At 45.5% G+C, this 27,749-nt stretch overlaps 1 protein-coding gene across 1 annotated transcript in view; it reads left to right on the forward strand.

Annotated features, from left to right (window-relative positions):
* Positions 1 to 1,854: 1,854 nt before the first annotated feature.
* Positions 1,855 to 27,749, forward strand: part of LRRC34 (leucine rich repeat containing 34) — a 52,284-nt gene continuing 26,389 nt past the window's right edge. Inside the window, exon 1 of the mRNA XM_066347288.1 lies at positions 1,855 to 1,927. The gene's annotated coding sequence lies outside the window, so the exon portion shown is untranslated. The remainder of the gene's footprint in view (positions 1,928 to 27,749) is intronic.

The following is a 27,749-nucleotide window of genomic DNA, read 5'->3' on the forward strand; positions in this document are numbered from 1 at the left end:
TCCAGAAAGCTCAGATTCAAGTTAAACCTTTACACTTGGTTCCTGACACATAAGCACCCAATGAATCCACTTAAATTTCTTTGAAGTGAGCTCAGCAACACCTATCTACCCCTCAGTGATTTTCAAGGGGAGTCATTTTCCCCCATAACCACATCCTTCTTCCATCTGGAAGTCATTGTGGGTAATGAGAAATGTACTGATAGAAGTGAGTTGTACAGGTGGTCTTTATCTTTTTGACCATCTGTTTAATATGCATTTTGACACTGCAGGTTGTATTTCTGTGTAAATACAGTTTTTGTTTTGCTGAGGCAGCTAGGGAGAATAGTTCTATAGGTGCTGTTTGTCTGGTTAAAGCAGCCCTTTTCTCTTTATTCTGTTCTGACCTGTTCATTTGTCACTCTCTAAAACAAAAGTCTGATTCTGTACTTCTTATTCCCTTGGAAGACAATCCCTTTCTTCCCCTGGGAAGAAATTAATTAATCTTCAACCTATCTTTATACTCCCTACCTTCATATCACGAAACACTGAGGCATGGGGAGGGCAGGGCTGCTGGACTGGACTGCACTCCTACTGGAGTATTTTAAGCCTTCTCTCAGTAGCAATTAAGGTAAACGAACACATAATCGTCTGTTTTCTATCATCATCATGTTTAACCTGAAGAAATGATATTTCAAGTGATGTTTAAAATTTGTGGCAACACAGTGTTTCAAGAGACCCCTGCCTTGCCCAGTATAATTCCTTGGCAGGGGAATGCTGGTCTGGACTTGCCTAGTGGGGCAGCATGAGGGAGAAAGGATTCAGACATTGTTTTTTACCTTGAATTGTGTTCATAAACAGCCTGGTTTCACTTGGAGGACCTGTTTGGCTCCAGAGTCCTCTACAAAGCCCTGGATTTCCTTCTCTGGGGTCTTCGGCAACCCCAAACAGAAGGCCTGCCCTTCTCCCCTCCTTCCTATTCACCTTCCCATGTCCAAGTACAAAATCCTCATCATGTTACCCTGTATCTATCTCTGGTTTTGTCCCTTTCTCCTCATTCTCCCACGTCCAGTCTTAGCGGAGGCCTTATCATCTGTCCTGGGCTACTGCATCTGCTTCAGGTATCCATATACCCTGGATCGTGTCAAATCCATACTCCATCTGCTGTTCCAGACCCGAGGGCTCCCAGTGCCCTGCTCCATAACAGATGTGCTTCTCAGAGGATGCCCAGGGCTCCACGTGGACCTGGCCCTGCCTGTGCCCCCACTCTGTACTCATCTGGGAAACCCAAGTACCTGCAAGTCTCCGGAACACATCCAGCAGTTCTGCCCTCTGGCAGGTTCACTCCACCAGTCAGGATGTTACCTCCTCCAAGAAGCCCTCCTTAACGTTCCTCACCCCTCTACAAGACTGATCTACATGCCTCTTTATACTCCCTTAGCTCCTCTGTACAGCCCTCTCTGTGCTGGTGCTACCATCTCTTTCTGCACTTGGCCTCCACAGATACGTGCACACTTCCGGGAGGGGACTGTGTCATAATCATCCTTGTAGTCCCAGCCCAACCTGACATCAGTGCCCCCTAAACCTGGAAAACTTCTCCCTACAAAGTTGCCCCCCCCCTTTGTGTGTCTTTAACCCTGGGGAAGGAGGGGCGGTGATCTGGACCCAAATGCGGGGACCAACAGCCTCCAATCTCACTGCAGTGCGCTCAGAGTCCTGGGGTCTACCAGAGCAGCCTCGGCCACACCCCCCATCCCCGCACCGCGCCGCTCTCCCGGCCAGAGCGCAGGCGTGTGGTCGTCATGACAACGCCACGGCTGCGGCCCTCAGGGTCAAGGAGGCATGCTGTCCGGCTCCGAGAAGGCCCCTGGGGCCAGCTCCCCGTCTTCGGCTCGAGTCCCCATTCGGAGCCCTATCCCTACTCTGGCCTGGACCCAGGCCTCTGGGAGCGGTAAGGAATAGGGTGTCCTTCGTCGCCCGAAACACGCAAGGGACGCGGGAGCCAGAACTGTGAGGTCGCACAGGCGAAACACGCAAGGGACGCGAGAGCCAGAGCTGTGAGGTCGCACAGGCTGACTGCTCTGAGCGGCTGCAGCCGGAGGCAGCTGGTGGGGGGTTGTGCGGAGAAGTGGGGGGAGAGCCCCCTGTCCCAACGGCGGGTCTGCCCTTTGCGCTATAGGCTGCCATGAAGGAGGTGTGTCTGTCGGGCTGTTGCTTTGCCCTTAGGCATCCGGGAAGGGTGACTGTGTGCTCTTCTCTGGCCCCTTTTTGTGGAAGCTCCAGAGATCAGGGCCCAGATGGGCAAGAGGTCTTGAGACCGCTCTGACATGATACCTCTGTGCCACCTACGTTTTGAATATTTCTGAGCCCATGAATTATCCCGTAGAAACACCCTCTTCCTCCTCACAGTTTACATTTTGAACGCTTGCTTTAAAAACGAGTGCTTGTATGTTTAGGACTATGCTAGAAGCCTTAAGAGATGAACATTGTTATGCTCTGACTTTAGCATAAGAAGGACATTTAAGCTTAGGGAATTTATGTAATTCGTTCTAGCTCACACAGCCGATTCTGCATAAGTGCCCAAGTCTGACTGCTTTTGACCCTTGGATTTCCCAGTAGTTGGCTGTTCCAGAATAGGAGGGTGTTGGGCAGATAAAATATATTATGCTCACTTTGTTAAAGATGGCGCTGCCCATGTGGAAGTCCGTCACCCAGGTGATGGTATTGGTTGCCCTTCTTGCTTGGGATGGGCGTGATTATATTAATGTGTGTTGGGGGTGGGCTGTGGGCAGGCAGGATCCTTGTAGCCTGGGGCTTGGTTTTGGGACTAAGCCTTTCCCACCCTTTTTGATGTGGGGTGGTGCACTCTCATGAGGAATCCCAGTATGCCTCAGATAAGTGACTTTGTATCAGAGACTTCCTTGTTTGTATATTGGATTAAAGGTTTTGGTTTCTACACTATAAAGTGGGGCAGACCGGGAGCTTGCTCTCTCTCAGTTCCTGAGTTCAGCATTAGAGAGGAGAGCAGAGAAAGGCGATAGAGAACAGAGGTGAATAAGGCTAGTGAGCTAGACACCTTTGATTCTAGGAAACTCAGATAAGTCAGTAGCTTTGTGAGCACTGAATGAGTGGGTTTTGGAGCCCAGTGTGTGTTTTTACTTGCCCACTGGGTGCAAGCTAGAATTAAAGGTAGTGGCCCACCAGTTCTTGGCTCTGTTGTTTCATTACCGTCTGTCTGAATCTAATGCAAACCTGCATGGGCCAGGCAGCTGTGATGGTGGCCGTGGCTACTGGCTTTACAGAGGGCATAGAGGACCAACTCCAAAAAGAGCTTTTGCTAGAAATTTTAAAACGTGCTGCCCAGTGAAAGTTGTTTGGAATTTAAGGCTTAGGCATGGATGAAAAATGAAATTTGGATTAGGTTCTTGACATTTTCCTGTGTAGCTGATTAATTCCTATTTTTGCTTTATAATTTGAAGGCTGATTTATTATTTTTCTTCTACAGTAAAGGAAATAAATTATTGGTGCCATAAAATCCTGACACACACTGCATAGGTGAATTTCCAATAAAAAAGAATAGCCGAAAAATAGAACAGACTTTTAAATACTTTCAATCCATGGCCAGGTAATTAAATAACTATGCTTGCAATTTAAGATTTCTTCATTCCCAGAAACATAAGTCTTAAGTCTGACACATTTCTTCCTGTCCTGGGGGTGTTGTTGCGGCCAGCCAGGTGAGGACAGGCACTGAACCTCAGATCCTCAGGGCAATCCTTCCCAAATTTCAATACCAAGGAAGGTGTAGCCAGGAGGGAGGAAAGAAGCCGAGTGGGAGCCCAGGTCCAAGTCAATCTGTTTGAGATCTACTGACTTTGTTTCCTGTCCAGGACATGAAGTGACAGTTTCTCGATTGCATGTGAATCATGGTCACATATGTCTGGGATATGTATTTTTATCATCCCCTCCAGGCTCAACAAATTGAAGAGTCTTTATGTACCTGCGTGTTTTAAATGTCCTGAGAAGTGTTCTAGATTAGGGCCTGTTTAGCTTTATTTAATTTAGTACTTCTCAAATTTATGTGACCATAAAAAGCATTGTAACTAGAACATCTTTGATTATCTTGTAGAAGGTTAAAATTCTTCAGAACACGGTTTAGGAAATATTGTGCTAAAATATTATTTAAATACATGAAAATTTCCTAAAATAAAGTGAAGGATTTTCTATGTACATCTATCCATAAGACAGAAATTATGCTGACATTAAATTTTTTCAGGGAGTACCTAATGATTAGGGAAAACTCATAATATGTTAACTGAAAACAAAAAGTGTTGGTCAAATAAGTTTGTAAGTTGATATATATGTTTGCTCGCTTATAGTTTGCATTGTGTGTGAAGGACAGGTTGTAAGCAGGCCGGGTGTTACAGTCTGAGGCTTAATTTTAAGACTAAGCTTTTCCCCACACCCTTGACTGTTGCATGATGTGGGTAGTGCACTCTTATGAGGAATCCCATTATGCCTCAGATAGGTGATTTTTTATCAGAGACTTCTTTGTTTGTGTATTGGATTAAAGGTTTTGATTTTTATACTATAAAGTGAGGCAGACCGGGAGCTTGCTCTCTCTCAATTCCTGCTATCACCATTGCAGGGGCCTCCCTGATCCCTTGCCCTTCATGGATTCGGAGATTGGTGTGGGGCTGCCACCCTTGAGGGGTGGGGTAGAGCAGTGGTCCCCAAACTTTTTTGGGCCACGAACCGGTTTAATGTCAGAAAATATTTTCACGAACCAGCCTTTAGGGTGGGACGGATAAATGTATCATGTGATCAAGACAAGCATCAAGAATGAGTCTGAGGACCCCATTGATCGCCAGGGTTGATTCGGCTGATCTGGCTGGCTAGGCGGGTATCCCCTTCCTCCGCTCCATGTGCGTCCCTCCTGAAGCTGTGCACTTGGTCAAAGAGGACGACCTTCTCCGCTAGAGGAGAGGACCGTTCTTTGGTCAAGGGTATACGAGTAGCTGCGCTCCCCTGCTAGAACCTCCAAACAAGTCTCAAGAGTGAGTCTGAGACGAATGTAACAGAGGGAATTTGATCATCTTTTAAAAATAAAACATTGTTCAGACTTAAATATAAATAAAATGGAAATAATGTAAGTTATTTATTCTTTCTCTGTGGACCGGTACCAAATGGCCCACGGACTGGTACTGGTCCGTGGCCCGGGGGTTGGGGACCACTGGGGTAGAGGACTAGTTGCTACTCTGGCTCCCCATGGCTGTCCTTTTAGGGGCCTGGGGCTGGGTGTTCTTTACACAAGAGGAAACCAGGAGTTCTGTGCGAGAAGCTGCCCAAGGTCGAAAGCTTCAGTATGAATTGCAAATAGAACGGCAGAAAAGGCTGGAATTGGAGCGAGCACTGGAGAAGGAATTACGGGTTCGCGAGTTGCAGTTTGCCCTGGAAGCTGAACGTTTGCACTGGCTGTTGTTGGAGAAACAACTGCAGATTCAAGAGCTCGGGTCTCAGCTTCTGGCCAAAAGCCAGCAGCCTCAGGAGCCTAAATGATCGCCAAAGGAGCAGCAGCATCCGTGCCGGTGGATTGGCTTTGAGTCAGTAGAGCAGGCGCTTGCAACTCCTCTTCTGAGGATGAGAAGGCTCAGGCTGAAGCTGCCATACGCACACTGAGAGCCCAAGTAGTGGTCACCAAGAAGGTAAAAACCCAGCAGCAAAGAGTCCCTCAGGGGCAGCCACAGCCTCCAGCCCAGGTACTGGAACACTCTGTGGTCCAGCCCTATACCCAGGCAGAGCTGATGGAGGTGGGGGCACAATTTAGGCAGAAACCTACTGAATTCCTGGTAGCCTGGTTACTACGATTATGGGACATAGGGGTGGATGGCATCATGCTCTCCGGAACAGAGACGGAGAAATCGGCCACCATTACCACACACTCCTCCTTGAGGCAGCATCTTCAGAACTGCCATGGCAACCCAGGAAACCATACCCCATTAGAATGGGTGATGGCCGCCATTCGTATGGTCTGGCAGAATGCTGGAGAATTGCCGGGGGCAATGAGTCGGTGGCAGTGCTACAGTGAGTTAGTAAAGGTCCTTCAGGAACTAGGTATGCTGTTTTCAACCCTGGGTCCCGTGGGCCAGACGAGAAAGTGTTTACAGCAAAAATGAGGGAATTTGTCCTTGCTAGTGCCCCGTCATCCCTTTTGGGGTCACTTGTGGCTATCTTGGGCCCCTATGTGGGGCAGCCCATCAATGCAGTTACACAGATGGTAGCAGATTTGGGAGAGCTGGAGGCCACTCAGGATCATAAAGCTGTTGCCCCCCCAACTAACAAGGGAGACGGCCCTGTAAAGGTCACCCGAACACAGATGTGGGTAGATTTGATTGTGGCTGGAGCAGATAAGGGGAAATTGGATGGCCAGTCTAATAAAATTCTTTTGGAGCTTTGGCAGCAGCTTAAACCAGAACAGAAGTTCCAGCCACTGAAACAAAAGGCCCCAGCAGCTACCAATAAAATGTTTGATGCGCGGGCAGCTTGGTTACAAGATTATATGATAGAGACGGCCGAGGGAGAGAACTCCCAAAACCCATTGTACCAGTTTGAATAGGAAAAGGGCTGAGGGACCCATCTAATGGGGATGGGCGGGGACCGGAGGCCACACCAGGCTATCCACAGGTCCCCTTCCAATGTACAACGGGTGTTGGCCTTGGTGGATACAGGTGCAGAATGTTCCATCCTCTGTGGGAACCCAGAGCAGTTTGCTGGGACCCCAGTGGCCATTGACGGTTATGGGGGCCAAACTATTCAAATGAAGTCAATAACTATTCCATTGGGGATAGGAAGACTGCCTCCTAAGCCATATAAGGTGCATGTATCTCCTATCCCTGAATATATTTGGGGGTAGATGTCTTGCAAGGACTGTGGTTGGAAACTACAGCCTGGGAGTTCCGGCTGCGGATCAGGGTTGTGAAGGCAGTGTTGTGGGACACGCATCTCATTCCCCTTTGCAATTACCCATCCCTCAGCATGTGACTAACGCCAAGCAGTGCCACCTGCCACATAGTTATGAAGAAGTCACAGGGACAATCCTCAAACTAGAAAAGGTGGGGACCATCCGGCAGCACACAGTCCTTACAACTCCCTGATATGGCCTGTGCGCAAAGCAGATGGAACCTGGAGAATGACAGTGGATTACAGAGAATTTAATAAAGTTGTTCCCCCTTTGCACACTGCTGTTCCCTCGATAGCTAACATGATGGATCGGCTAAGCCATGAGTTGGGGACATATCACTTTGTGGCAGATTTGGCCAATGCTTTTTTCTCTATTGATACAGCTGCAGAGATTCAAGACCAATTTGCCTTCAGCTGGGAAGGGAGACAGTGGACCTTTACAGTGTTACCCCAGGTCTATTTGCATAGCCCCACCTTGTGCCATGGGCTGGTGGCTGCTGACCTGGCTAAATGGAAACAGCCAGGAGCAGTTTGCATGTACTATTATATTGATGACATTATGTTAACTAGTGACTGTCTTCCAGAATTGCAGCCAGCAGTCCCTACCCTGCTGTCCCATTTGAAAGCATGTGGCTGGGCAGTCAACGAGAACAAATTACAAGGACCTGGGTTATCTGTTAAATTCTTGGGAGTTGTCTGGTCGGGTAAGACAAAAGTTATTCCTGATGCAGTTATAGATAAGATCCAAGCATACCCCATGCCCACTAAGGTAAAACAGTTACAGGAATTCTTAGGTTTGTTGGGGTATTGGTGAGCATTTATACCGCATTTGTCTCAGTTACTACACCCCTTGTACAATGTTATTTGGAAAGGGGTTCATTGAGATTGGACTGAGCAGGCACAAGGTTCATTTGCAGCAGCTAAGAGATCTGTCAAGGTGGCACAGGCCTTGAATGTGTTTGATCCTGCCAGGCCCTGTGAGCTGAATGTTCATGTAACCTCAGAGGGGTTTGGATGGGGCTTGTGGCAATGGACAGAGTGCCTATGGCAACCTATTAGGTTTTGGTCCCAATTGTGGTAAGGTGCTGAAGTCCGTTACTCATTAGTGGAGAAGCAGCTGGCAGCTGTGTATGCTGCCCTCCTGGCCACTGAGAGTATTACAACCACAGCTCCAGTTACAGTAAAGACAACATACCCTATTGCAGGATGGGTGAGAGATTGAGTGACCAAACCACATAGTGGCATGGCCCTATGTCCACCCTGGCCAAGTAGGGTGCCTATCTGCAACAACACTGTGCTCTTAGCACCAGCCCGTTGAGGGAAGAACTGCAGGAAGTTTTGGGTCCAGTCACCTATGCGACCTTAGAGTCAGGTGCAGCTGGGGCTCAGGAGGCAGAACCCGAAGTCAGTCCCTACCAGGAGGGGCAGGTGCCCATCCCCGAAGATGCCTGGTATACTGATGGTTCCAGCAGGGGCCAACCTGCCAAGTGGATGGCTATAGTCTTCTATCCGGCCACTGAGACTATTTGGATGGACACGGGTACAGGCCAAAGCAGCCAATGGGCAGAATTAAGAGCTGTTTGGCTAGTTGCTCATAATGAAACTTCACCTCTGGTGATGTGTACTGACAGCTGGGCTGTCTATCATGTACTGACTATTTGGATTGCTACTTGGCACATTAACCAGTTGGTGGTAATGCACTGTCCACTATGGGGTCAGGCCATGTGGCAGGACTTATGGGAAATAGGACACCAGAAGCAGGTGACAATATATCATGTCACAGGGCATGCCCCTCTAGCCCATCCTGGGAATGATGAGGCAGATACGTTGGCAAGGGTACAATGGTTGGAGACTGCCCCTGCAGGTGATGTGGCACAGTGGCTCCACCAGCACCTGCTCCATGCGGGACACAGAAAACTATGTGGGCTACGGTTAAAGCATGGAACTTGCCTGTGTCCTATGCAGAGGTACTTGCAGCCTGTGAGCAATGTGCAGTATGTTCCAAAAAGCACCCTATGAGACCACTGGTGTCACCTGGACAGATCCAGAGGGGTCATGTTCCACTGACACGATGGCAGATAGACATCATTGGACCCTTACCAAAGTCAGAAGGGTACCAGTATGCAGTCACTTGTGTAGATACTGCCACCGGGCTGCTTGCTGCTTACTCCACCCATAACCCTGACCAGAGGGCAGTCATACAGGCTCTGGACCGCCTGAGTGCTGCATACGGGTGACCGCTGGTCCTTGAAAGTGACAATGGTACCCACTTCACTGGTTCAGTGGTGAGGCAATGGGCTCAAGAGCTGGGGGTGGACTGGAAGTACCATGTTCCCTACCACCCCCAGGCTGCTGGTATCACTGAGCGTTATAATGGACTCTTAAAGCAGGGACTGCAACAGGAGGGGGACACCGGCTCCCTTACTGGATGGACATGCTGCTCCGGATTTTGAATGACACACCTGATGGGGAGTCCAGCTCCAGTAGAGGTTCTCCTGCATCGGACAGCTGCCCCCATTCAGTTGCAGATACGCACCAAGGACATTTTATTCAAGCCAGGTTTTGGACAGCAGGACAACATGCTCTTTCCTGCCCCAACAGCACTTCTTAAAGGCCAACAGCTGCAAGGGACTTGGCCCTGGACTGTACATGCCCCGCACCTGAGATGGATGGCCTTGTTGGCACCATGGGGAAAGGGGCTAGAGGTGGACCTCCAGTTAACTCCTTGGGCAACCAGCACCTGGCCACCTAAGTAAGATGTGTATTACCCCTTGAGTGCTCAGGGGGGCAGCATTATGAAGGGCATCTTCATAATTTCTTTATGTCCAATAATGAGTTCTCCTATTTTACTACACATAGAACTGTTGGAATCCATGGAAGCCTGAAAGACCAGAGTAACAGGCTTTATTGAAAGGAAGAAAGGAACCCTGCCGGGCATTTCTTCCAGGGAGAAGAGCACCAGTTATAGACTAGGGGCAGATTATATAGTGTTTGGGAGAGCCTGAGGGGATACTGAAGCAAAAGTCCTGGTATGTTCGCTTTTATAGTTTGAGGATTTCAGCTTTCTGGAATGCTCCTTCTTGGGGCAGGTTGACCAGCATCTTGGAATTCTTCTGTCTCAGGGGTGATAGTCCAGTAAGGGTGAGGGATGTCTGACAGATAAGCAGAACATCAAGAGGGCAGTTTGGAATACATGTATCTGTCATTTCTCAACTCTGTGGTTACATATAAAAGAAAGACAGTTATTAATTTTATAATATAAGGTAAGGGGTGATGAAGAGAAAGGGGAGAAAAAATTGGAAAATTATTGCTTCTTCTGGAGAGAACTCAAGAAGAGAACTTTGCCAAGCCAAGTCCCCCATCCAGTTAAGGAGGTCAGTTTTCATGCTGTGAGGTCTGAACCAGGCAATGTCTCCGAAAACCTGAGTGAGGAAGTAAAAAAAAAAAAATTACGAGGTAATAATTGTTAGTTGCTTGCTGTCAGTGCCAAGTGGACAGAGTGACATGGTGATACATGGTCTCCTGGGTGAGCCTCATGAGACGTGCTGGTCTGGTTCCTCTCGAATGGGAGGACATGTGGAGATTTGTAAAGACAGGGAACCTGTTGGTGTAAGTTTTTAGAAGGACTGAATATGTGTGGTTTAAAAGGAAGGGGGTTTGGAGAACATTCAGGAGGGAACTTCTCGGGCTGAGGGGCAGCTTCTTTCTGCTGACATCCCTACCTATTTGATATTTCCCTTGTGAAGTTCTCCTTGGGGTATTGGGGAATAGGAGTGTAGGAGAATTTGATTGTAGGTAATCCTAGGGATTTCTCCATCTGGGCCTGTAGGAACTTGATAAAGAAGGGGGCACATATTTGGAGATCAGGAATGCAGAGATAAGGAGGGTTGTATCTCTTATAAGGGGGTGAAAGTTCTTCCATGGTAAAGTTAGAGATATTATTTCCTGACAGCCCTGGAGAGAGCAGTTAGCTTGAGCTAAATGTTTCATGTCCGTTTGTAGGCTCTTCTTCAGCCAAGAAGACCCAGTGATCCTGTCCCCTCACTATGTGAAGGGTAAAAAGACTGAGAAGCGTTAAGAGGTGAATGCTATTCATTCTCCTAGTTATTCAGGGATATGGGAGAGCTTTAGGTTTAGGGGACCTGCAGGGTTTGAAAGATAGGATTTAGAAGGTTTGCTGATACAGGGTTTCAGATTTTTCTGTTTTGCGAGGGTAGGTTTCAGGGTTGATGTGTAGGGTTAGGTAGATTTTTCCAATTTTCTGATTGGTGAAGGTCTGCATGCAATTCTATAAGAAACTAGTGAACAAATGTAAGAGGCAGGGTCCAAAAGTTAGAAAAATAAATAGGAGAGTGAATGGACCAATGAAAGGCAATAGTCAAGACGCCCAGTTTGTGTGAAACCACTGATTCCATGTTTATGAATTCGCTGGGCTTCAGAGAGAGAGAGAGAGAGAGAGAGCAAATAGGAATAAGACAGGGAAGTGGCCAGTCCCCCTGCCTCAGACCTACTTCTGTAGAGATTCCTAAAGCAACCAGAAGAGGGATTACCTGTACATCTCGTTTGGTCCTTAGATTGATGGGTAGTGTACTAGGAATTGAAAAAGGCTCATGGAGTGGGATTAGGTTGATATTTAGGGTGAGATAGATTAGGGTACAGGTTTCTGTCCAATTAGTAGGGAGACATATAGGTGTTATGCTGTTTTTCTACCTTAACAGCAGTGGAAGTTGTCAGGATCACGGTGTGTAGACCTATATACATGAAAGTCAGTCCTTGGGTGATGTAATGCTGGAAACGCCTCTTGGACAGTCTTTAAATAGTTTGCTGAATAACCTGTAAATTTTTCAAGTACTTAGGGAAAGGGTGGTTACATTTCTACTACTTTGCAGTTAGAGTTTAAGTCCTAGTGGCCACTGCTTCTAGTTGGAATTAGCAGCAGGTCCCAGCCTACAATAGCCATGGGGCATTGAGACAAGAGGAATAAAAGAGATATTACACATTAAATAAAGTAACAAACTCAGACTGTCAATACCCACAGTAGAGATCTTTGAGGAATAAATAAAATTCAAATATTCAGGCAAGGCATAGTAGATGGCCCTTGTGTTTACAAGAAATGGATCAGCTTATCTGCTACTTGGAAGAAATACCTTAGGCTCCTGAACGATGTCCTTGGGCCTTCAGTGGCAATTCCTAGCATGCTGGGCAAGGTCAGGCCACAGGTAGCTGGAGCAGGGCTAGAAGAGACTGAACCCTCCCTCCATGGAGCAAGGGGACAGCTTACCTTCTCGTGTTCCTCTTTCCACAACACAGATGTGTAAACCAGTGGGGCTGGGAAGCCTGGCAGGCTTCAGTTCAATGACCTTTCATTCCACTCTGGAGCAGGGCCCTGATGCAATTCTATGAAACCCTTTAGGGTGCTGGAGCCTTTAAGAGCATATGCCAAAAGCTGGTATTTCCTGACTTCTTTGGGGCCTTATTTGCCTTTTCTGTTACTTCCTTGGCCATTATAGACCTTAAAAGCCATGCTCAGAAGATCTCACTGAGGGGCTTGACTAAGAGAGCAAAATTGGAAATCCAGTGTTTAAAGAAGCCTATTAGACTGAGGAAGGAAAGGATATGATATGTGGTGGTAGGTGGTTGGAGACTGCAGAGGGTCTGAGTTAGAGCTAGGGTGAGACCTCAGGTGGTGGGGGTTAAAGTGATGCCTAGATAGACTACGAACTGAGAGTGAAGTTGATTCTTAGCAGAGAAGACATGATATTCTTTCACAGTGAGGAAGTTAGGAAGGGTGGAGGTGTATCTCCTTGAGGCAGGCAGGGAGGGGCCACAGAGGAGTAGGTTATCTACATATTATAAGAGAGTACTAGTTTTGAGATTGCATGCTGCTAAATTCTGAGCTAGTGCCTGCTGAAACAGGTGTGGGCTGTTTTTGATCCCCTGGGGTAAGACAGTCCATGTAAAGGTAAACAGAAAGTAAGAGTCAGGGTGTAGAAGAATGGTTTTGAGGTCTAGGACCCTGAAGTGAGTGGTATTTGAGGGAATGTGTGACAATAACTTGTAGAGATTAAGGACCACTGGATGGAGGGGAACTATCGCCTCATTGATTAGATGTAAGGCTTGTACAAGGCGATAAGCCCCTAAAGGCTTTCGAATAGGAAGGATGGGGGTATTGCAGAGAGAGTCCGTGGGGATGAGTAAGCCTGGTTTAAGAGGCAAGTAATTATTGGTTTAAGGCCTTAGAAACAGACACAGTTACACATTAAACAAAGACTTCACATATTTTGAATTAAGAAATTTAAATGAGCGCGCTTTACTTGTTTCAATTCAAATTATACTAGAGATATTTTCTGACAAAGAGACAAGACGGATTACTTATATAGCTTAATATACAATTCTATTTTTTTAAGTTTTTCGAGATGGCAGGGAGTTGCCAGCATAGAGGGGAGGAAGAGAGAAAGCAGACAGATGATAAATCAGAAAAAAACAAGAACTGCAGGATTCCATACATTGGTGGGACATAAAAAACAAGACTAAGAGACATGGACAAGAGTGTGGTGGTTACGGGGGATGGGGGGAGGGAAGGAGGGAGAGAGGGAGGGGGAGGGGGAGGGGTACAAAGAAAACTAGATAGAAGGTGATGGAGGACAATCTCTCTTTGGGTGATGGGTATGCAACAGAATTGAACGACAAGATAACCTGGACATGTTTTCTTTGAATATATGTACCCTGATTTATTGATGTCACCCCATTAAAATAAAAATTTATTTATAAAAAAAAAAGAAAGCAGACGGATGGACAGTGTGAGCAGCTGGATGGAAAAGGAGGGTCAGAATCTGCAGGAGAAGGAGGAGGAGGGTAAAGTACTGGTGTGGTGCCACATGGTCAGAGGAGTCAAAAAAGATTTAGAGCTCTGAGGAGAGGGGAGAGGATGAGAAATGTAAAGCCAGAAACCATGGCCACCATCACAGCAGCCTGGCCCATGCAGGTTCGCATTGGATTCAGACAGTCGATAAAGAAACAACAGAGCCAAAAACTGGTGGGCCATTAGCTTTAATTCTAGCTTGCACCCGGCGGGCAAGTAAAAACACACACTGAGCTCCAAAACCCACTCACATTCAGTGCTCACAAAGCTACTGACTTATCCGAGTTTCCTAGAATCAAAGGTTTCTAGCTCACCAGACTTATTCACCTCTGTTCCCCATCTCCTTCCTTCTCCCTGCACAAACTCTGCACAAACTGGCTTCTCACTCAACACTCCACCATCTTGGCTGCTTCTCCTGGCCTCCTCCATGTGGCCTTTCTCTGCTCTCCTCTCTTTTATGCTAAGCTCAGGAACGGAGAAAGCAAGCCCCCCGCCCCGTTCTGCCCCCATTTTATAGTGCAGAAATCAAAACCTTTAATCCAATATACAAAATAGGGAAGTCTCTAATACAAAGTCACTTATCTGAGGCATGATGGGATTGTACCACCCCACATCAAAAAGGGTGGGAAAGGCTTAAGACCAAAACCAAGCCCCAGGCTACAAGGATTCTGCCTGCCTCCAACACACATTAATATCACCTGGGCGACGGCCTCCACGTGGGCAGTGCCATCTTTAACAAAGTGAGCATAATATATTTTATCTGCTCAACAAGGAGGAAAGAGGCACAGTCACAGTTTGTAAGGAGGGAGGAGGGGTCAGAGAAGAGACAGGCACTGCAGCAGGAGCCACAGCTTCTAAGGAGGGGGGAGGGGGATGAAAAACACAGTGGAGAAGGGAGGGGACTCTTGGAGGGAAGAGACTCGATTTGCATGGGGACCAGAGAAGGGTCCCGAGAGAGGGGTGCCCTCGGGAGTCAGGCAGGAGGGGGAGAGAGTTGGGAGTTGTTGGGCAGATAAAATGTATTATGCTCACTTTGTTAAAGATGGCGTTACCCAGGTGATATTAATGTGTGTCTCTGGGCAGGCAGGATCCTTGTAGCCTGGGGCTTGGTTTTGGGATTAAGCCTTTCCTACCCTTTTTGATGTGGGGTGGTACAATCCAATCATGCCTCAGAGAAGTGACTTTGTATTAGAGACTTCCCTACTTTGCATATTGGATTAGAGATTGTGAAGCTACAGTATAAAGTGGGGGCAAAACGGGAGTTTGCCCTCTTGGTTCCTGGGATGATTAGAGGAGAGAGCAGAGCAGAAGGAGGCCACGTGGAGTAGGCCAGGAGAAGCAGCTAAGATGGCGGAGTGCTGAGTGAGATGCCAGTTTGTGCAGAGTTTGTATCTGGGATAAGGAAGGAGATGGGGAACTGAGGAGAAGAAGGCTGGTGAGCTAGAAACCTTTGATTCTAGGAAACTCGGATAAGTCAGTGGCTTTGTGAGCACTGAATGTGACTGGGTTTTGGAGCCCAGTGTGTATTTTTTACTTGCCCGCTGGGTGCAAGCTAGAATTAAAGACTATGGCCCACCAGTTTTTGGCTCCGCTGTTTCTTTGCCGACTGTCCGAATCCAATGCGAACCTGCAAGGGCTGGGCGGCTGCTTTGATAGTGACAGCCATGGCTCCTGGCTTTACAGGAGTTCATGGGGAAGGAAAGATTAGGAGCAGAGGTTTTAGGTGAGGTTTCTTTGGCCAAAACAGCCTGCATGTAGAACAGAAGGCACAGAGATTAAGGACAGGAGCAAAGGGAGAAGAAAAGCCTGCACATAAGGAATTTCTGATGCCCTCTCCGTCCAGTGGCAAAAGTTATCAAGATCTCTTAGGATATTGTAATGGTAGTAGAAAGCAACCTGGCTAGGTGCCTAGACTTTTAAGGAAGTCTGTAGAAACTAGCCGCTCAGAGTAGAAACCTCCCAAACTGTGAACCTCAGAGAGTAGGGTGAGTCCCGAAGGAGTAGAGGAGTAGTCTCTGAGGCCTGAGATTGGGAGGAGCCCATGTTCTGAGGGGAACCTGGCTGGATGGTTTGGACTGGGAGGAGCCCACAGTAGAGGAGACTGGAGAGAGAAGGAGGTGTCCCCGCCTCCAGTCGCAGTTCCGAGAGGAGAAAATCTCCGTAGAAAGAGGGTCTCAGATAAGAGGTCATCACCCCAAGGCTGAGATCCTGGGACGTAGGAGAGGGGCCTGGCTAGGCGCGCCTAGACTTTCATAGAAGTCCATAAAGGAGTAGAGGCAGACCACCCGTAGATATGGGGTCCGAAGTCAAAACCCTCCGACCAGGAAGGGGTGTTTTAGAGAGAAATTTGGAGGCCAACCGGGGAAGGGGAAGGAAGAAACTCCTTACCTTTCTGGTCCAGCAGGGGTTCGGGACATGGTTAGACTGCCAGCCAATCGACCTACAATTAATTACACGTCCAAACAGAATCAGAGTAAGCCCAGGACAAGCTGCTGCTGCCCATTGCTTCCCTGGTTGTAACTTTGGATGGCAAAGAGGGATCGTCCAGGCAGTTAGTACCCTGTCCCGGGTTTCAGCACCAAATGTTGGAATCCATGGGAGTCTGAAAGACCAGAGTAACAGGCTTTATTGAAAGGAAGAAAGGAACCCTGCCAGGCACTTCTCCCAGGGAGAAGAGCACCAGTTTCAGACTAGGGGTGGATCATATAGTGTTTGGGAGAGCCTGAGGGGATACTGAGGCAAAAGTCCTGGTATGTTCGCTTTTACGGTTTGAGGATTTCAGCTTTCTGGAATGCTCCTTTTTGGGGCAGGTTGACCAGGTTCTTGGAATTCTTCTGTTTCAGGGGCAATAGTCCAGTAAGGGTGAGGGATGTCTGACAGATAAGCAGAACATCAAGAGGGCAGTTTGGAATACACGTATCTATCAAGAACCAGCAGATGCTGGTATATTGGCCAATAAGGTTTGGCATGCCCGCTCAGGGTGGCCTCTGGTACCAGCTACGGTGCTGTCTGCAGACAAAACTCTGGCCTGTATTCTGGCAGAGGGAAAGATTTGCCTCTCTTGGTGCTTCTGTCAGCTCTCTCATTTCGCCCATAGCTTTTGATTTGTTAATCTTATTGCTGTACTTGGTACTGTTTCTGTTTATGCAATGTATCCTACTCCTTGCACAGTGACCATCATGGAAGATACCTGTAGTTTAGATTGTGAAGTGAGCAAAAGGGGTGCAATGTTGGTCAAATAAGTTTGTAAGTTTGTATATATGTTTAGCCTGAGGCTTAGTTTTAAGACTAAGCTTTTTCCCACACCCTTGACTGATTGCGTAATGTGGGAGGTGCACTCTTATGAGGAATCCCATCATGCCTCAGATAAGTGACTTTGTATCAGAGACTTCCTTGTTTGTATATTGGATTAAAGGTTTTGATCTCTATACTATAAAGTGGGGCAGACCAGGAGCTTGCTCTCTTGGTTCCTGCTATCACCATTGCAGGGGCCTTTCTGATCCCTTACCCTTCATGGGAAAAGCAGGTTTTCTGCTTTTCCCTTGTCTTCTCTTGTGGCTTACCTGTCTTGGTGAGACACCAATAAACAGAATGGCCCAGCATCCTTCGATTCTGCCATTTCTTTACCATCTACCCGAATCCAGTGGGAACCTGCATGTGAATGGCCATGATGGTGGCTTTTTGCCATACAAAAAGGATATAAAACTATACTGAAATGTTTCAATTTTGTTTAAAAATTCACATAAAAGAAAAACAATAGAGAAGAAATAGCCCTGGACCTCAGTCGTGGTGGTTCTTTGGCAGTGGGATTGTTGACGAATGTTTCTTTTTAAAATAATTTTTTATTATAGTTGACATATATAAGGCCAGTGGCTGTGGCTATGCAGGTTTACATTGAATTCAGGCTGATGGTAGAGAAACTGTGAAGCCAGAAAATGTTGGGCTGTTCTGTTTATTAGAGCCTCGCAACAGAACATAAGCAAGCAAGCAGGGAAAACTGTTTCCCTTTATCTGGGCTGATGAGCAAACAGGCCCTGGGGTGGAGGGAACCCCTTGTCCTGCAAAGAGTAGCAAAAAATGGCCCTTCCCAATGGTGGCTGGCAATCCACAATCTACAATCTGCAGCTCTGAGGGCAAGCACCTGCAGCCTCACATAAACTACACACACGTGGTGCTGCTCTGTGCTCATGCATGAATCAGGCAAAGTACATACAAGCCAGCAAATCTAACACACTTGTTTGCCCAACAACATACAATAATATGTTAGTTTTAGATGTACAACCTAGTGATCAGATATTTGTTAACCTACAGAGTTATCACTCCTATATTTCCAGAACCCACCTGGCACCATAAATTGTTATAAAGTACCGTACCCCAGATTCTGAAAGGCACTGTACCTCACTGTAAAGCCAGCAGGCAAGGCCAGGGCCACCATCACAGCTGCCCGGCCCATGCAGGTTCGCATTGGATTCGGACAGTCGGTAAAGAAACAGCGGAGCCAAAAACTGATGGGCCATAGCCTTTAATCCTACCTTGCACCCGGCGGGCAAGTAAAAACACACACTGGGCTCCAAAACCCAGTCACACTCAGTGCTCATAAAGCCACTGACTTATCCGAGTTTCCTAGAATCAAAGGTTTCTAGCTCACCAGCCTTCTTCTCCTCAGTTCCCCATCTCCTTCCTTATCCCAGATACAAACTCTGCACAAACTGGCATCTCACTCAGCACTCCACCATCTTGGCTGCTTTTCCTGGCCTCCTCCACGTGGCCGCCTTCCGCTGCTGGCTCTACTTTCTCTGCTCTCTCATGCTAATCTCAGGAACCAAGAGCCCAAACTCTAATTCCGTCCCCATTTTATAGTGTAGAAATCCAAACCCTTAATCCAATATACAAAACGGGGAAGTCTCTAATACAAAGTCACCCTCTGAGGCATGATAGGATTGTACCACCCCACAGCAAAAAGGGTGGGAAAGGCTTAATCCCAAAACCAAGCCTCAGGCTACAATGATTCTCAACACACATTAATATCACCTGGGCGATGGCATCTTTAACAAAGTGAGCATAATACATTTTATCCGCCCAACAATCCACCCCTATGCTCACTTTACTACCCACAATTTACATCACCGGCATCCCTATGCAAGGAAATTAGAACATTACACAAATTACAACAGCAAAAATCATACAGTTTCAACAATTACAAAGGTACTTCACCAGTCTTTGAGCACTTTGCCCAAAGCGCAAAATGTCCTCGGCCTATGGGAAAAGCTTCCCAGGGCAGGGGAGTGCTTCCAGAAAAGCCACTCCCCACCCCCATCAGGGTATTTCACATTGTCCAAAATCCGTAATCCGTAAGTCCATCCAACAAAAGAGCCAATGCCCACTCTGGTCGTAGTCCAGGAAATCAGTCCACGCACATGGGGTGTCAGCCACCCCCCTCATCCCTGCCGTCCTCGCAGGTCTTACACTGTCCCAAAGAGGAGCACATGGCAATGGCAGTCAGCATTTCCATCTCTGCTCTGGAGAGCGTGTCCAGCCCTGTGTCCCAAAATCGCAGACCTACCAGGGCCGCAGTAGGTGCTCCTTCCACCTGGGCTTCCATCTTCTGGAGACTGCAGATCACAACTCCAGCCCAATTCTCCTCATCCTCCAAAGAGGAATTGAAAACACCAGCTCCCGCTGCCAGGCTCAAGCCCCGGGCTGCCACCGCCTTCTGCTCCGCAGACCTTGCAGCTCCGGACCCGGCCTCAGCTTCAGCCTCAGCCTCAGCCCCGGCCTCCTGCTGCTGCTGGCTCTCTGCAACATCCAGGGCAAGCTGCAACTCACGAACTTCTGAATCCTCCTCCAGTAGCTGCTCCATTTCCAGGCGAATCTCGAACACCTGGTTGGCCTCCTCCTCCAGCATTTCCTCCAGCTCCAGGGTCAGCATTGGTTTCTTTTGTGTTTGCTCCAACTCCTTCTGCTGCTCGGTTTGCAGGTCCCAGGCAGCCTCTTTCACAGAGCTCTCAGTTTCCCCACGCATGGCTGTAAAAGTCAGCCAGCCTATGGTCCCCGAAAGGACAGCCATGGGGAACCCTAACACTAGCCAGTCCTTTACTCCACCGCTTAAAGGCTCCTTGCCGATCTGTATTGAATCCTGCCGACTACGCCAAATGTAAAGCCAGCAGGCAAGGCCAGGGCCACCATCACAGCTGCCTGGCCCATGCAGGTTCGCATTGGATTCGGACAGTCGGTAAAGAAACAGCGGAGCCAAAAACTGATGGGCCATAGCCTTTAATCCTACCTTGCACCCGGCGGGCAAGTAAAAACACACACTGGGCTCCAAAACCCAGTTACACTCAGTGCTCATAAAGCCACTGACTTATCCGAGTTTCCTAGAATCAAAGGTTTCTAGCTCACCAGCCTCCTTCTCCTCAGTTCCCCATCTGCTTCCTTATCCCAGATACAAACTCTACACAAACTGGCATCTCACTCAGCACTCCACCATCTTGGCTGCTTTTCCTGGCCTCCTCCACGTGGCCGCCTTCCGCTGCTGGCTCTACTTTCTCTGCTCTCTCATGCTAATCTCAGGAACCAAGAGCCCAAACTCTAATTCCGTCCCCATTTTATAGTGTAGAAATCCAAACCCTTAATCCAATATACAAAACAGGGAAGTCTCTAATACAAAGTCACCCTCTGAGGCATGATAGGATTGTACCGCCCCACAGCAAAAAGGGTGGGAAAGGCTTAATCCCAAAACCAAGCCTCAGGCTACAATGATTCTCAACACACATTAATATCACCTGGGCGATGGCATCTTTAACAAAGTGAGCATAATACATTTTATCTGCCCAACACTCACTTAAGTGGGTTTATGTAGAGATACCCAGTCCAGATGAATTTGAAGTGTTTCATTGAAGGAGGAGATTTGTTAAATATGCCGGCCGCATATGGCTGACCCCGGGGCAGCAGACCCAAATCGTGTGTGCCGAGTACATTTCAGAGGTTGGTTATATACCCTTTGACTACATGCAGGTTGGGGGGGCATGACACAGTCATTAACAGGATTAACATTTGACATGATTTATGTTACATTAACAAGATTAACATTTGTCTAGGGGATTTTACAAAAAAAAACGCTAAAACTTTCAAGGTAATACAATCAAAGTCATTCACAAATCCCTTTAGTATCTATCTCTCCTCCTTTGCCTAGAGCAGCGGTTCTCAACCTGTGGGTCACGACCCTGGCGGGGGTTGAACGACCAAAACACAGGGTTGCCTAAAGCCATCGGAAAATACATATTTTATTTGTATTGTATGGCTTTAGGCGACCTGTATTTTGGTCCATCGACCCCCGCCGGGGTCGCGACCCACAGGTTGAGAACTGCTGGCCTAGAGGTATACATTAATCTCAGGATTCCAGGAAGGGAGAGAGAGCTAAGATCAGTGTAGGGTAGTACGTTATTGAAAGTGAAAGGGAGTTCTTCAGGTAACCTTAATCCTTTCATAGAACTTAAAACCAATGATCCTAGTAGTCCTTGTAAGTCAGGAGACTTCTATATTCTTTTTCCTCCATTTTCCAAAGAAAGGACAGGAAAGCCTGACCTTTTCCTCCTAGAATATCAACATTAATTTTGCAGCTTTTTGGTACCTTACAACAAAATAGCCTGTTTATTAGCCTGTTTCTGTTTTGTGTATTTTGTTATTTAGATTCCGCATGTAAGTGAAATCATATGGTATTTGTCTTTGTCTGACTTATTTTACTCAACACAATACCCTTTATGCCCATCCATTCTGTTGCAAATGGAAGATTTTATTCCTTTTTATGGCCAAGTAATAGCCCATTGTATATGTATACTACTTTATTCATTCATCTATTAAAGGGCACTTAGAATGAACATATGGGTACATATGTCTTTTCTTTTTTTTTTACAGAGACAGAGAGAGTCAGAGAGAGGGATAGATAGGGACAAACAGACAGAAACAGAGAGAGATGAGAAGCATCAATTATCAGTTTTTCGTTGTGACACCTTAGTTGTTCATTGATTGCTTTCTCATATGTGCCTTGACCGTTGGCCTTCAGCAGACCAAGTAACTCCTTGCTCGAGCCAGTGACCTTGGGTCCAAGCTGGTGAGCTTTGCTCAAACCAGATGAGCTCCACTCAAGCCTCGGGGTCTTGAACCTGGGTCCTCCGCATCCCAGTCTAGTGCGCTACCACTGCGCCACCACCTGGTCAGGCGCATATGTCTTTTCAAATTAGTGTTTTGGGTTTCTTTGGGTAAATGTCCAGAAGTGGAATTTCTGAGTCCTTCTTTGTTTCTTCATATAGGCTTTGATTAAAATCAGTTTTGTCTGGTATAAGTATTGCTACCCCAGCTTACTTTCATGAAATATCTTTTCCATCCCTTTACTTTCAGTCTGTGTATGTGTGTCTTTTAACTAAAGTGAGTCCCTTGTAAACAGTATTTGTATGGGTCTTTTTTTTTATTCAGCCACCCTGTGTCTTTTGATTGGAGCATTTAATCAGTTTGCATTTATAGTAATTGTTGGTAGATATGTACTTATTGCCATTTTACTACACATATTTTTTTGTGTGACAGAGACAGAGAGAGAGAGATAGAGGGACAGACAGGGACAGACAGACAGGAAGGGAGAGAGATGAGAAGCATCAATTCTTTGTTGTAGCACCTACATTGTTTATTAATTACTTTTTCATATTTGCCTTGCCCGGGGGGCTACAGCAGAACGAGTGACCTCTTGCTCAAGCCAGCACCCTTGGGCTCAAGCCAGCAACCCTGGGCTTCAAGCCAGCAACCTTTGGGCTCAAGCCAACAACTATGGGGCCATGTCTATGATCCCATGCTCAAGCCAACGACCCCATGCACAAGCTGGTGAGCCCGCGCTCAAGCCGGATGAGCCTGCACTCAAGCGGGTTGAGCCCACTGCGCTAAAGCCAGATGAGCTTGCACTCAAGCCTGCGATCTCAGAGTTTTGAACCTGGGTCCTCTGCGTCCCAGTCTGATGCTCTATCCACTGCACCACCACCTGGTCAGGCTATTACTCATATATTTTTTTTATCTCCTCCCCCTTTCTTCTTCTTAGAGAAGTCCCTTAACATTTCTTGTAATGTTCTTTTGTTGGTGATGAACTCCTTTAGATTTTTCTTTTTTGAAAATTTTTCCATTGAGATAGAGAGAAAGGAAGAAAAAGAGAGCAGGGAAAGGAGAGAAGTATAGAGAAAAAAGCATCAGCTCTTTTTGTTCTGCTTAGTCGTTCCATTTAGTTGTACATTCATTGATTGCTTCTCATCTGTGCCCTAGCCAGGGATTAAACCTGCAACCTTGGCATACTGGAACAATGCTCTATCCACTTAGCACCTGGCCAGGACCTCCTTTGGCTTTTTCTTGTCTGGGAAGCTCTTTTCCTGTCCTTTAGTTCTGCCTTTACTGGGTACAGTAATGCTGGTTTTTGGTCCTTGCCTTTCATCATTTTAAATATTTCCTGCCAAGTCAGATGACAGTCTTATGGGATCTCCCTTGTAGGTAACTAACTGCTTTTCTCTTGACCAGAACTGTTCATTTTTTTCTTTTTGATACTGAAATTTCCAAGTTATCTGAAATAAGTGTGGATTATTAATTTATTTTTAAAGCTTATTTTTAAAAACTTTAAAGAACTGTTTTTGAGTGTCATCAGAGAAATGGCAGCATGAGAGATACTACTGGTCTCTCCCCTTAAAATTTCAACAAATTGAGCAACTATAATGCAGTGAAGGAACCCTAGCTGGGCTCACAGCCATGCCTGAAAGGTCTGTGCACCAGAGGGACTGAAGGTGGGACAAGTTGAAAAGGGGGAGTGGAAGATAAAATGCTTTCATGGTGGACTCTGGAAAGGAGAGAAACCGAAGACTGAATTTTTTTTTTTCCTTGCTGGACTGAGGGAGGAGGGCTTGTTTGGCTTGGGTTTTGTTTTGAGCCAGGCGAAGCAGAGAGATTGAAGGGCAGTGGGGGGGACTGAATTAAGGCAAGTGCAACCAAGTGCAGGGTCACAGCTCAGGTTCCGTGGTCTGCCTGCATCAGGAGGCTCACTTGCCATCAGCTGGTGCTCTGTGTATGCACATCCTGCAACACTCACTCCACCAGCATGCACTGGGTCTACAATGCTTGGCTCACGCAGTGCTTGACATGCAGTCACTCAGAGTGTGCTTAGCCCATGAAGTTCAGCCTGCACAGTGCTTAAGCATGCTTGGCACATAGTGCACAGCCCACACTCTACTTGTAGCCTGCACTATGCACAGTGTCGGAGAGGACCAAAATGCAGCCCCACAGCCTCCCAGATCCTGCCTTCCTCCTCTCACGGTACAAAGAGTGGCTGTGGCAGACCCCCCACAGCTGAGTCTCGGGACACTCTCTCATCTGAGAGGCAGAGATATTCTACATCTGACCCTCTCCTCTATAGAGATGTGGGGAGGAGCATCTGGAGACCTAAAACCACCATTGCTAGAGCTTTACAACACAAAGCTATGAAGCTGCAAAGCCCTAAAACTGAAACTGTCCCACCTACCACATGACTGCGGTCCTACCTACATCATTATGACAGCAACATCTCAGTGGAATTCTGCCTCAGAATTTTACAGAGCCAAAACTTGTAGTACAGTGACACCTACTGGAAAAAGAAAAAAGTAATTTCTCAAAACTGAAAAAAAATTTTTTTTCTTCTTTCCCTTTTCTTCTTTCTCTTTTTTCTCATTTGAATTTTATTAACCTTAGTTTTATATTTTTTGTTCTTATATTTTTGTATTTTATTTTTGATATTTTTACTTTTTTCTTTTTCTCATATGAATTTTCTTTTTCTTCAAATTTTTATGTTCTTTTCTTTTTCTAATTTATTTGGTTTTTATTTCATTTCCCCCTTCTCTTAATTCTTGCTCTTTGTTGTTTATAGCTTTCATTTTCTACTTATCATTATTTTTTTAGAATTTTTATTTCTTCACTATTATTTTCAATTATTTTTTATTTTTTAGTTATCTCTTGTTAGAGTTATTAACAATACCACTCTCAAATATCATCAAGGAAAAAGAAATCAAATGTCACGGATACACAAGACAGAAGTGTAGTTCAGAGAGGTAATGAAAATTATCCAGAAAAAGAAATCTCAATTACACGGAAACCTTGGAGTTAAATGACAGAGAATTCAAAAGTGAAGTTATAAAAATACTCAGTGGGATCTAGGAAAACACTGATAGGCAACTTAATGAGCTCTAAAAAACAAATTAAGCAAAAAAGAGTACTTCAACAAGGAGATTGAAACTATAAAAAAGAACCAAACAGAGATGAAGAAATCAATACATGAACTGAAAAATGAGGTAGCAAGTTTGGCTAATAGAACAGGCCAAATAGAGGAGAGAATCAATGACATTGAAGACCGGCAACTAGAGATACTACAGAGAGAAGAAGTGAGAGACTCATGAATTTAAAAAAATGAGAGCCTGACTAGGTGGTGGTTCAGTGGATAGAGCATTGGACTGGAATGTGGAGGACCCAGGTTCGAGACCCCTGAAGTCGCCAGCTTGAGCACGGGCTCATCTGGTTTGAGCAAAGCTCACTAGCTTGGACCCAAGTTCTCTGGCTCGAGCAAGGGGTTATTCAGTCTGCTGAAGGCCCATGGTCAAGGCACGTATGAGAAAGTAATCAATGAACAACTAAGGTGTCACAATGAAAAATTGATGATTGATACTTCTCATCTCTCTTTGTTCCTGTCTGTCTGTCCATATCTGTCTCTCTCTCTCTGTCTCTGTAAAAAAAAAAAATGAGAGAGTTCTACAAGAATTATATGACTCCATCAAAAAGAGCAATATAAGAATAATGAATATATCAGAAGAAGACAGGGAAAAGGGTATGGAAATCTTATTCAAACAAAAAATTGATGAGAACTTCCCAAGCCTGTGGAGTTAGAGCCTTGAATCCAAGAAGCAAACCGAACACAGTGTTGCCTCAACCCAAACAGACCTACTCCAAGGTACATCATAATAAAATTGTCACAAATCAATGACAAAGAAAGAATCCTCGAAGTAGGTAGGGAAAAGAATACAACATATAAAGGGAGGCCCATTAGGTTATCATCAGATTTCTTAGAAAAAAATCTACAATCCAGAAGAGAGTGGACCCCAACATTTAAAGTACCAGCTAAGAATACTATATCCATCAAAGCTATCCTTCTAATATGAAGGAGAAATAAAAACTTTTACAGACATAGAGAAGGTGAAGGAATTTATCACCAGAAAACCCCCACTACAGGAAATACTAAAGGGGGTTATTTGACTAGATACAAAGAACAAAACTACAATTAAAAGTTCCAACAAGATCACAATAAAAACAGTTAATCTGTGACAACCATAACATAAAAGGGGAGTGAATAAAGATCAGCAGTAGCAAAGGAGGATGGAGTTCAGAAGCATTCATTAGATAATGGACTTTTGTAAATATGAAATTTTTTCTTTTATAACTTTATGATAACCACCCATGAAAATGCCACTACTGAACCATATAGTTTAAAAAAGAAGAAACAGAGGAAAGAAGTATGGAATACCAACAAACAAAAACAACAGACAGAAAAACAAAAGAGATGAGCCAAATGAGACACAGAGCTATCAGAAAGCAATATATAAAATGGCTATAGGAAATTCTCAAGTGTCAATAATTACCCTAAATGTAAATGGATTGAACTCACCCATAAAGAGACACAGAGTAGCAGATTGGATCAAATAGCAAAACCCAACTATATGCTGTCTTCAAGAGACAAATACATCTAAGCTGCAAGGACAAAAGTGGACTCAAAGTGAAAGGTTGGAAAATGATTCTCCAAGCAAATAATACCCAAAGAAAAGCAGGTATAGCCATACTTATATTTGACAATGCTGACTTCAAGACAGCAAAGGTAACCAGAGACAAAGATGGGTCCTTTCATAACGATAAAGGGGACATTGTATCAAGAAGACATAACACTTCTTAATATATATGCACTAAACCAGGGAGCTCCAAAATATGTAAGATATCTACTAACTGATCTACAAATAGAAACAGACAAAAACACAATCATACTTTTAGATCTCAGCACACCATTGATGATTCTAGATCGATCATCTAAACACTAAATCAATAAAGAAATGTCAGCCTTAAATGACACACTAGGCGAAATGGACATAATAGACATTTACAGGACATTCCATCCAGAACTTCAGAGTATACATTTTCTCCAGTGTACATGGAACATTCTCGAGAATAGACACTATTTTGGGCCACAAAACTAACATCAACAAATTCGGGAAGACTGAAATTATACCAAGCATACTTTCTGACCATAAGGCTTTGAAATTAGAATTCAACTGCAAAGAAGAAGTGAAGAAACCCACAAAAATATGGAAATTAAACAACATACTTCTAGAAAGTGACTGGGTCAAAGAGGAAATAAAATCAGAGATCAAAAGATATATACAAACAAAAATGACAACACGACATAGCCAAATTTCTAGGATGCAGCAAAAGCAGTCATAAGAGGGAAGTTCATATCATTACAGGCTTATATGAAAAAGCAAGAGAGAACCCAGGTAAACAATTTAATATCACTTCTTAAGGAACTAGAAAAAGAACAAAGGCAACCCCAAATCAGCAGAAGAATAGAAATAGTAAAAATGAGAGCAGAAATAAATAAAGTAGAGAACAGAAAAACTATAGAAAAAATTAATACAATAAAGAGCTGGTCCTTTGAAAAGATCAATAAAATTGAAAAAAAAACCTTGCTAGACTCACTAAAGAAAAAAGAGAAAGGACTCATATAAACAAAATCCAAAATGAAAGAGGAGAAATTAACACAGATATTGTAGCTATACAAAGGATCATTGTAGAACATGAAAAACTATATGCCACCAAATTCAATCATCTAGAAGAAATGGATAAATCCGTAGAACTTTACAATCTT

This window comes from Saccopteryx leptura, chromosome 8 (assembly GCF_036850995.1).
Source record: "Saccopteryx leptura isolate mSacLep1 chromosome 8, mSacLep1_pri_phased_curated, whole genome shotgun sequence".
Classification (NCBI taxonomy): Eukaryota; Metazoa; Chordata; class Mammalia; order Chiroptera; family Emballonuridae; genus Saccopteryx; species Saccopteryx leptura.